Here is an 11830-nt window from a genome sequence, read left to right on the forward strand (position 1 = left end):
AAGGTAGTGGGTTGAGATAAGAGCAAGACAGCTGGCAGAAAGTGGACCTCCAGGGAGAGAGATGCACACGCATTCACCTGCACCTCTACACACCTACACACACACACACACACACACACAGCATTTCTGCTTTATTAGAGACCACCCTTCAATGAATTTTTTTTTTTCATTTTCAGTGTTTATTAGTGCTATGAAGTGGTTTTAAAAGAGTGATAACTTCTAGTGGGATTTGTCAATTCTTTTGTTGACCAGTATTATTGTTCTCAGACTTCAAGAGGCATTGGATCATCTTGAAAATGATTCAGGCAAAGATTCCCAGCGCCATCCCCCACCCCCAGAGTCTCTGATCTCTGCATATGTAGCAAGCAAACCTTCCTGATTTTATCACTTTGAGGAACACTTTTGTCCCTCTCAGTTTCTCTCTATGTGTCTCTCCATCTGCTCTTCCTGCCACTTATTTATCTTTTTTCCCTGGTTTTCTTCTCCACTTTCTTCTGCCTTACCTAGCTCTCAACCAGTAACTGGAAATATGATATGATTCATAAATGACCTATCAATTTCAGGGGAGATTATCAGCACTATTTGCAAATGCTATATGGTTTTATGACCAGGAAAATAAAAAGCACTGCGAAGATATCCTCAATGAGTTCTCTTACTTGAAACAGGAAGGTAAGAGAACACAAGCTGGCTAAAAATAAGTAGATCAATGGTTCTCATTCCCGGATGCACATTAAAATCACTTGAGAAGATTTTAAATTCACCCCACAATTCAGATTTATTTGGCTGGTTTCAGTGCCAGAAATTGGTATGTTCTTTTAAGTTCTCAGGTAATTCTAATATGCAGAAAGAGTTGAGAACTCCCGAATTAGGCTCAGTGGAAACCCATGCAAAGGTAAATGACAGGGAAAGATATGCCTCTGGGACCTAAAAACAATGGAGGGAGAAGGGGACCTTAACAAAAAGAAGGAAGAAAACAGTTAATTCTATGCAACTGATGGAGGGAAAAATAGAGAAAGAAGCATTGTCAGGGCAAAGAGAAAGAAATCCGTGAAAATGAACAGTTCTTCTTCAACATCTGCTAAAAAAAAAAGGAGAGCCTAGTGGAACTAAGGGTTAAGTATTCTAGATGGATTACAAACGGATGAGGCAAAGGCAGCAGTCAATGCTTCCCACTCCCAAGATAACAAGGGATTAGAGACCACTCCTCTTTCCAGGTTAAATCCCAGAGTGAGGAAGAGCAAAAGTCATAGCATTAACAAGAGATATTTTTATGAATGCTTATGCAAAGAGTGAGGGAGGAGTGACTGGCACATAAATAAACAGTTTGAAAGAATAAACCTGGAAGCTCAGAGGAGATAGGGACAAACTAAACCAAAGTCAAGAGCACAATTAAGGGTAAGAAAAATCATTGCCAATAGTGTTAAGCCCGAGGGGCCTTCAACAGGTCATAGATGGTTTACATTAAACATAATCAGAAACAAAACAAAAGGAATAAATGAATAAAAGGTTTGCATTGCCAGAAAAATAGGAGGGATTAGAGACTATTGTCCTGGAAGGACATGCACAAAGGACATTTCACAAATATCCTGCTTTAACAATAGAGCTATGTCTAAATTTGTTAAAGTTATTAAATATAAAATATGGAGAAAGAACAAGTATTGTTTAAAATCTGCAAAAAAAAAAACTTAAAGAAAAGAAAATCTCATTCTTGAGAAAAATACAGTTAGGAAGAGCCATAAATCCAGATAAATCAAATTATTTTACCTTATGCAGGAATGTACGATGACTAATTTTAAATTCACTCATATGAGAGGACACTGGAGACAAATATTAACTCTTCAATACTGAAAAGTCAACTCTTCTGAACAGGTCAATTTGAGATGACTCTCTTAGAATAGAATTTTTAATTCTAAAATCAATCATATTCTTTAATGCAATAAAACAGTCACACACACACCCATTTGGTCCCAGGTTAAAGCCTTCTTTTTTTTTCTTGTCTTCACCAACCCTTCCCCTAATTGCACAGTCCATATTGCTAGAAAGAGAGTATTTATAACAACATGAATTGTAATAAAACACAAAATTTGATAATACATTAAATCAGCTGAATAAATTGTAATACATAAATTGCAGTTCTATTTGTTCTGTGGCTTTGCAAGTTTTTTTTTTTTTTTATCAAGCTGTAAATGTAAGAAAAAAGAAAGGAAAGAGTACTATCTTCTGAAGAAATATACCACTGCCATATACAGTTTAATCTTCCAAATACAATGTTTTATATTTGTTTCATAATATGGCATGGAAAGGGTAGAGTCAAGTGGAAGAGGACTTGTTTTGAATTCCCCAGTCAGTATAATATATCTTCTGGGGCTTTGTTTTCAATTTCTTTTGTTGTCTGGGTTTGGAAAATCCATTGGTTAATTTTTTTTTTAAGATTTTATTTATTTATTTGACAGAGAGAGACACAGCGAGAGAGGGAACACAAGCAAAGGGAGTGGGAGAGGGAGAAGCAGACTCCCCGCTGAGCAGGGAGCCCTATGTATCCCAGGACCCTGAGATCATGACCTAAGCTGAAAGCAGACGCTTAACAACTAAGCCACCCAGCCGCCCCTCCATGGGTTAATTTTAAGTTTACCTTTTACTTCATTCAATAACTATTGGACATCATTGGCCAGTCCTTACTTAAAACATTTTTTCTTGTCTTTCATGGCAATTTTCTACACTAAACTGACTTTTCTTCTCTATTAGGCCCTTTCCTGATTCTTGCAACTTTACATTCTGTGAACAATCTCATGTATATCAACAAATTTCAACACCACTAATAATCATCAAATCTGTATCTCTACCCTAGGCCTCTCTTCTGATCTCCAGACCCATATATCCAGTTCTCTGTTGAACACTAGCACCTGATGTGAAATTTAGTAATGTTTTTTTAAGCACATCCTCTTACATCCAGTCCTGGCTCCATTTAAAGCATGTTTCAATCATGTTATTGACTGTAACCCAGTTGCTCAAGTTGGAAACCTTGGAATCACCCTATGCTGAAGTTGACCATATCATTTAATTTTCTATTCAAACTAGGATATGTTTGATAATGAAATGGACACTCAGTAAATATACTGGTTGATGAGGATGTGTAGTTACACTAGATTTATCCTCCCTTTCTTGCAACTTATTGGTCACTGAGTCTGAAAAACTTCTTGACATTTTTTTCAAGCCCATTTCTTTTTATTCAAGTCTTGATTATTTCATCCCTAGATATTTCAAGCTTAACTGATCTTTCTTCTTCTACCATGTGCCTTTAACACTGCTGTTGAAGTTATTTTTCTGAATCTCAAATCTGATTATGTTATTCCCTTGTTTAAAATACTTTGCAGGGCAACTGGGTGACTCAGTCAGTTAAGCATCCAACTCTGGATTTTGACTCAGTTCATGATCTCAGGGTAGTGAGATGGAGCTCCGTGTCAGTTTCCATGCTGGGCATGGACCTGCTTAAGATTCTCTCTTCCTCCCCCTCTGCCCCTTCTCCTCCACACCCCCACCGGCTTGCACACTCTCTCTCTCAAAAATAAATAAATAAATAAATAAATAAATAAATAAATAAATAAATAAATAAATAAATAAATAAATAAAAATCCTTTGCTATCTCTTGGTTGTCATTTTAAAATTAAACTTCTTTATTAGAATACATACATGTAAGCCTTAATTTTTCTAATTCCCATCTATTTTGGGTACGTAATGGTTAAAATCATAGCAGGCTTTCTGCCTAGACTGGGGAAAGCTGAAATAAGCATTGCTCCCCCCAACAATAAGAAAATTAACTACAAAGTCATAACTTTTATTGAATCCATCAAAGAGCTATGGTTTCAAGGCAATGAAGCAGCTTGAATTCCAAAGAAAGGGAGGCCTCTCCAAGGAGAGATGGAACAGGAATTTTCTTATATGGGGAATAGCAATGGGAGGAAGAGGCATTATCCACCATACAAGCAGAGAGGAAAAATTTAGGTTAAAAAAAATCAGTGAATTCCTAGTTTGACAATATAGAGTCTCTAGAAACCCTAGACTCAAGCAGAATATGTACATATCATGGTCTCTTTTCCATGGATCTCACTTATTGCTTAAGAAAGATTGGGGGAGGGGTGCCTGGGTGGCTCAGTCGGTTAAGTGGCCAACTCGATTTCAGCTCAGGTCATGATCTCAGGGTCCTAGGATCCATCAGGCCATTGGGGATTCTGCTTCAAAATTCTCTCTCACCCTCTGCCCCTCCCACTGTTTGCTCTCTCTATCTCTCTCTCCCTAAAATAAATAAGTAAATCTTTTTTTAAAAAATGAAAGAAAGATTGGGGAATAATATGGGAGACCAGAGAGAGCCCACAATAGGCAGATATGGAGGAGAAAATTTACCACCACTGAGGGAAAGTATGCAATCCCTCACCCCAGCCCTGATCTTCCTCACATATGGAGCAAAAAACTAAAGCCACTGGGGGGAGGGCCAGCAAGCCCTGCCATCTTCAGGTGAAGGTATATTGATGTTGCGGGAAAGATAGAAGGAAAAACCCTTTACCCCAGAAAGAGAAGCAGAAAAAGACCCAACATCCCATCCTAATACCACTAGGAAAGGGGCAGCATACACTCCCCCCATATAAATTCTGCCAAAGAAACAAGAGAGAGTGGGCTGCCACAGGGAGAAGGGGTATAAATCCTGAAAAACTCCCTCCCCTGAGGCTCAGGCACACAGGATCTGCTTAAGATTGAGACTGGGCCTGAACAACAGAGAATCTCTTTGCCCCCACCAGAAGCCTAAAAAGTTCCAAGGAACAAGCTATAGTGTCTGCCTTTGAGTTAGGGGAAAGGTGTGGAGAAAGAGAGAGAGCGAGAGCTCCCTTTGTGACACAGGCATTCAGGGAGAGCTGCAAACTGCGGGTGGAGCAGAAATACTGAGAGGAGGAAAAATCCTGGGGTACTCTAACCCCCATCCTCAACACAAGACAATTCCAGAGGAAACTGGAGCCTGTGGTACACTGGTGATTAGCAAAGCCAACACAAAATTCAGATTTGGTTCAACTCCTGACTGGATTGTGTCAGCAACACACACGAATGGCCTGAAAGCATAAGAGTGCTTGCCTCCAGGTATAAATGTTATTTACTTGAGTTTCTACTGTTTTGCACATGATGCCCAGCATGCAATAAATAATTATGGGATGCCGAAAGAAGCAAGGGAAAAAATGTAGCCATTGTCAAGAGATACAGTAATCAAAAGAACCAAACTCAGAGATGACCCAGATGTTGCAACTATCAGACGGGGACTTTAACATAATTTTATTCATAATCATCAAAAAGCAAAACAACAACAAAAATATCCACCAACTGATGAATAGATAAACTAATTATGGATCTCATGTAATGGAAGCTATTCGACAGTAGAAAGGAAAGAACTTCTGACATATGTCACCATATGGGTGAAGAGCAAATGCACTTGTCAAAATTCCTAGACTGTCACATAGAAAGTGTGAATTTTACAATATGCACATTTTACCTAATAAAAAAAAACCCTGAATTTGAAAATAAAATCAGGGGGGAAAATGCAGACTGCCTGCATTTGCAGTCAAATGCTCTACCACTGAGCTATACCCCCGAGACTGCCTGCGTTTGAATTCTGGCTCTACAGTTGATTAGCTGAACAACCTGATCAATTTACTTAGCTTTTCTCTGCCTGCATTCCTACATCTATAAAATAGGAACGATGTTAAAGACAATATACTTCCCTCATAGAGTAGTTGTAGAGGGTTAAAATATGTAACATTCATAGAACAAATTACAACATAAATATTTGGTATTATTTTTAATTTTCCAACCTTGCTTCCCACCAATGTTACACATTAGCTTTGAACCAGCCATTCTGAGCTCTTCTAATCTGTTCTGCTGTTTCATACCATATGTCTTCGTACTCGCTGCTTTATCTGCCTGCACTGCACTTTTGTACTTTATCCATAACTACCAGCGTAGGAAACTTCTCATCCTTAAAGATGGAGTTTCTATGTCTTATGTGTAGGCCTCCTCTATCATTTTCCACTCCTATCCAGGTGAAGGAGATTGATCCCTGCGCCCTTTATGTCTATGCACCTAATGAGTTCAAAGCATGACATATGATAAATGGCCAATAAATATTTGAATGAATGAATGGATAAAGGAATCTATTATGGTTCACTTCAATCTGGCTACTTGATAGCACTGAAGAAAAATGCTCTTGGTTGATAACTATTAAAAATACTAAGACTAAAAGAACATCATAGAGAGAAGTTACCTAGAATACCAGAGCATGTAAAGTCAATCAGAACAATAGGTCATGCTGCTCTTAGGAGCTAGAATCTGCAAGAGGATGGGGGTCCAGAAAGATAAATGATGGATTAGTGATCATATAAGTGTCAGATGTCATAGCAGGTGGAAAGAAAGCCCCATAACAGACAAGTAATGACAAATGACTAAGCAGAATTTAGGATATCAGAATCAGGCAGCAAAAAGGCTTTGTGGGAGTCTGTTTCCATAGGCCTGCTGATAACCCAGGTCCCCAACCTTACTAGTTTTATTAACTTGGCCTACATTAGACTTGGACAATTTAAGACTTGACAGCCTGATTTGTCTCTTTCTTAGAAAATTCTGGTTGGTTCTTATTATGAATTTGTAGAGTGCCCAGATCTGTTTTCACCCTTGTTTCATTCTCTGGGTGTGACCTTGTTTTATATTTCTAAACCCTTGCACGAGGCTTAAGGAGGTTACTGGCAGTAGTGTAGCCAGTGATAGGTCCTCTGAGGACGCAGCACAATACAACGAGGCAGGTGCAAAACCGCATAATTGTGAGATGAGGTAGTTGAAGAGGCAGAGCACTTTAGGAGCTGAATATTCACGACATTGGTAAATCTGAAAACATGAAATAGAGTATGTTAGTTCATGTGCTCTCAGCAGTTAATAAAACCCAGAAACGACTCTCAGAGGGTGTTTGTCACCCCTAGCGATATCTCTGTTGAGGACATGCCAGGAAAAGCCTTTGTGGGGATGAAAGAAGCAGCTCTCATGGAAACTCCCAAACATACCAAAATTCTGGTTCTTTCTACCATTATTTGATGCTTTTCTCTCAAATAAATGCAGTCCACAATAATTTGGAATTACATTTTTATCCTGAAGAGTTATTCCCTAAAAACAAGTAGTGATTATGGTGCCAAACAATTTTAGGCCAGTATTTTGCAGATACCCTCACCTGGATGAGCCTTTGACTCTCTGATATACATTAGAGTTCAAAATAACCTTCTCTCCCAAATGAAGTATTTGGACAGGTAGAATATGTATACAGGAATAAAGGAAAATGTCTACTTTAAATTTTTTTTTAATTTTATTTTATTATGTTATGTTAATCACTATACATTACATCATTAGTTTTTTTTTTAAACGTATTTTTTTTAAAGATTTTACTTATTTGATACAGAGAGAGAGACAGCTAGAGAGGGAACACAAGCAGCGGGAGCGGGAGAGGGAGAAGCAGGCTTCCCATGGAGCAGGAAGCCCGAAGCGGGGCTCAATCCCAGGACCCTGGGATCATGACCCAAGCCGAAGGCAGACGCTTAACGACTGAGCCACCCAGGCACCCCTAACGTTTTTTTTTTTATTATGTTATGTTAATCACCATACATTACATCATTAGTTTTTGATGTAGTGTTCCATGATTCATTGTTTGCATATAACACCCAGTGCTCCATTCAGTATGTGCCCCTCTTTAATACCCATCCCCAGACTAACCCATCCCCCCACCCCCTCCTCTCTAGAACCCTCAGTTTGTTTCTCAGAGTCCATAGTCTCTCATAGTTCATCTCCCCCTCCAATTTCCCCCCTTCATTTTTTCCCTTCCTACTATCTTTTTTTTTTTAACATATAATGTATTATTTGTTTCAGAGGTACAGGTCTGTGGTTCAATAGTCTTACACAATTCACAGTGCTCACCTTAGCACATACCCTCCCCAATGTCTATCATCCAGCCACCACAACCCTCCTACCCCCCACCACTCCAGCAACCCTCAGTTTGTTTCCTGAGATTAAGAATTCCTCATATCAGTGAGATCATATGATACATGTCCTTCTCTGATTGACTTATTTCACTTAACATAATACCCTCCAGTTCCACCCACGTCATTGCAAATGGCAAGATTCCGTTTTTTGTTGTTTGGTGTGTTTTTTTTGTGGCTGCATAATATTCCATTGTGTATATATATACCACATCTTCTTTGTCCATTCATCTGTTGATGGACATCTTGGCTCTTTCCATAGTTTGGCTACTGTGGACATTGCTGTTATAAACATTGGGGTGCATGTAGCCCTTTGGATCACTACATTTATATCTTTGGGGTAAATACCCAGTAGTGCAATTGCTGGGTCATAGGTACTTTTAAAATTTTTATAAATACAAATGTATATATAAATTGTGGCCCAAACTCTTGCTATCTAACCTCAGGAACTAAATCTATTCCGAAAACAAAAGATACTTGTATACATTGTCACTTTGGGCAGATTTCTTGTGTAGATTAATATGTAACTTTTGTTTATTCTTTAAAGTACAGGGGCGCCTGGGTGGCTCACTTGGTTAAGCGACTGCCTTCGGCTCAGGTCATGATCCTGGAGTCCCTGGATCGAGTCCCGCGTCGGGCTCCCTGCTCGGCAGGGAGTCTGCTTCTCCCTCTGACCCTCCCCCCTCTCATGTGCTTGCTCTCTCTCATTCTCTCTCTCTCAAATAAATAAATAAAATCTTTAAAAAATAAAATAAAATAAATAAAATAAAGTACAAACTATTCATCAACTCTTTAGGAATTAAAGATGAATGAGCCTTTTTTCTTTCAGTGTTGAGCTCATAGTCCAGGGTAAGAGGGGTTGACTGCCATGTTGAAGGGCAAGTGACAATATTACATAGTAATATATTGTTAGACTTAAGCCATCAAGATATCATAAAGTAACCTTGATTTTAAACCAAGTTTATCTCCCAATAAGGTTTTTCTTGTCCCAGCTAAATTCAGTCGTATGTCAATGTGTCTGTGAGCTCTGAGCTGTCAGCTACTAGAAGTTTAACAAAGAAAGAAATATGTCTATAAGGTTTTAGGTTACACAGGTCATAGCATTTGTAGAAATTTTCCTGGAATGGAACACTTAACAATATGAGCAATTTTTTGTATATAAAATTTACTTCTAAAGAATTAAATAGAACAATAAAGAATTATTAAACTCTAGGTAATGATATGCATGCTAAAGTGTCATGTCTACAGCTAACTTTGAAAGGGATCCCAAAATAAGATGAATTATTGGATATATAGGGGCATGTATATGGTAAGTCCAGTGTAATAAAATATTAACTGTAGAATCTCAATGGCAGAATGTTACTACATGCTTAAACTTTTAATAATAAAATTTTGGGGGAAAAATAGCCAAGTCAAGATTTGGATCTAAGGAGAACTATAATAAGATATAACCCAATAAAATATAACACATAGTCTGAAGTCAGATACCAGATTGACAAAAAGATTTATTGTAGCTGTAAGATGAATGTGAAAATCAGATTCTAAGATGAAATCTGAGTTTAAAGCCAACAAAAGTCAACCAAAAAACAAAGACCGAAGTTCATGGGAACATTCATGGACAGATGTTACTGTTATTCTTTCTTTCTTCTCTTTTTTTCTTCCTTAGACCTTGCCCCTGAGAGCATGTTTTTTGTCAAATTTGAATGCCAGGTCTTCTAAACTTAGTATCTCATAAACATATTTGAACAGAATTTACCTAATTAACATATATTTTTTTATTGTATATAAGGCATTAAAACAGCCAATCATGCTTCATGATAAGTTCCAATTGGATAAAACTCAAAATCACACTCTATCCTTAAAAGAATTCAGTTCAATTGGTTAATAAGTGCTCACAATAAGTGGTTTTCTATGATTACAAAAAAAAAGTTGTGATTGGGAAAATATGCTTACCATAGCAACCTCTGAGTAGCGTTACATAAATTGTCCTTCAGTTTTCATCTGACAATACACAAAATTGTTAGATTTCTATACTTTGTATGTGGTCCTGTGTCCTTCCCTAAATGGTCACATGACTTGGGTAATTCACAGCAGAGATAAAGGCAAAAATAGGAGCCATGTTGAGAAATGGGCAGAATTACTCTCCTTAAGTCTCTCCTAGCTATGAAAAAGCTCCAGAATGTTTGGGATTTAGTACCATGTTAGTTTCCTGAGGATAAATCCACATTACATTCATTGTTTCATCCCCATTCCATGCCCGGTATAGAGTTGATTTCTATATATATCGGTTAAATGAAAGACTGATATATATATATATATGTGTGTATATATATATATATATGTGTATATATATATAAAGTGTGTGTATGTATATATATATATATATATATATATATATATATATATATATATAGTGAAAGCATTTAAAAGGATGAGAAGAATCCAGCTGAGAGAGGAACAGTGCTAAGATTAATAAATATATTTGGCAGTAGAAATAAAAGATATGAGAAAAGTATGTGAAAATAACTATGGTAAGACAGGAAGAGAGATGATTAAAACTGAACAAAGTTTAACTTATTTCTAGAACTAATGTTAAAGATTTAAAAGACTTATATTCAATTCCAACATGCTAGTACTTCTTTTTTCCTCCCCAAATGCTGTTACCTACTTCTGCCTCCCAATATCACACTGAACTGAACAAAGAAATGAGCGAAAATTTAAGATAATTATCTGCAAGAGCAGCAAAAACTAGAAAGGTCTCTTTAAAAGGCCTGAAAATTTGATTAATTTCTGGGAGATAAGAGGCTTGTCAGCCTTATACAATAAGAATGTTGTGCTGTCAGCTCATTATCCAACTTAAGCAGAAGCTGTTCAGTGAAAAAGTGGATGGGTTTCACTCAGTAAGTATGTGTGTTAGTCCAGGCTCTGTGAGAAGCAAAATAGGAGGGCAGGATCCAAGGGAGGCTAGGAGAGCCACCAGATCATGATTCAAATCTGACCCTGAGTAAAGGACAGAGGAAGGAGAAAAGCAAGGTGTTTGGAGACATCACTGACTGAAGGTCAGAGGAAAGTTCAGCCAAAGTTGCTGCCAGAAACATCCTGCTTCTCCCAAGAACAGGCCTGCCTTTGAATCCCTGCCATAGTCATTGGCAAGAGCAGCCTTTGGGAAGTGTGACTTCCATTAAAATGTGGCCATGGGAATCAGAACACAGCACCTGGAGATGTCACGGAGCTCTGCTCCCAGCAGTCCCAGCCCTGAGAGGAGCATCTTCATGGCCACCACAGAACACCATTTGCTCCACTCCACACAGACACAAGGGAAACCTCCTCCATGGTTCCCGTGGGCCTCTCTTCCTGAGGGAAATTTTTTAATAACTTCAATAATTTGAATTTTGAATAGGGAGGTTTATAAACAGAACTATGGATAGTCATAGTCTCTGCAGTTGATCTCAGGTCCACCAGTGTTCCTCATCCTTTCCCTCCTCCACTATTTGTTTCAAATTCCCCTCATCTCTTAGCTATCACCTTGGCAGGTCATGGTGTTCCATGGTGGTATGAGTCAAATCTTCATTTCTGAGGGCGGTGAGTCCTTGACAATTAACCCCCAGGCTAGGGTTGCGGCACACGTCCATCCACCGTTCCAGTGGGTCAACAGAGCACCAAGGGCTATCCAAGGATATCACCTTGGTTCCACATTTATTCTTCACTGACTCCACTTGTAAGAGCAGCTCTACCTCCTCCTGGGCTCAGCATCAATTCCCTATGCTGATGAGGTGACT

Source organism: Mirounga angustirostris, unplaced genomic scaffold, assembly GCF_029215605.1.
Source record: "Mirounga angustirostris isolate CCGP_5_RB_7025 unplaced genomic scaffold, mMirAng1.0.hap1 SCAF_8, whole genome shotgun sequence".
NCBI lineage: Eukaryota > Metazoa > Chordata > Mammalia > Carnivora > Phocidae > Mirounga > Mirounga angustirostris.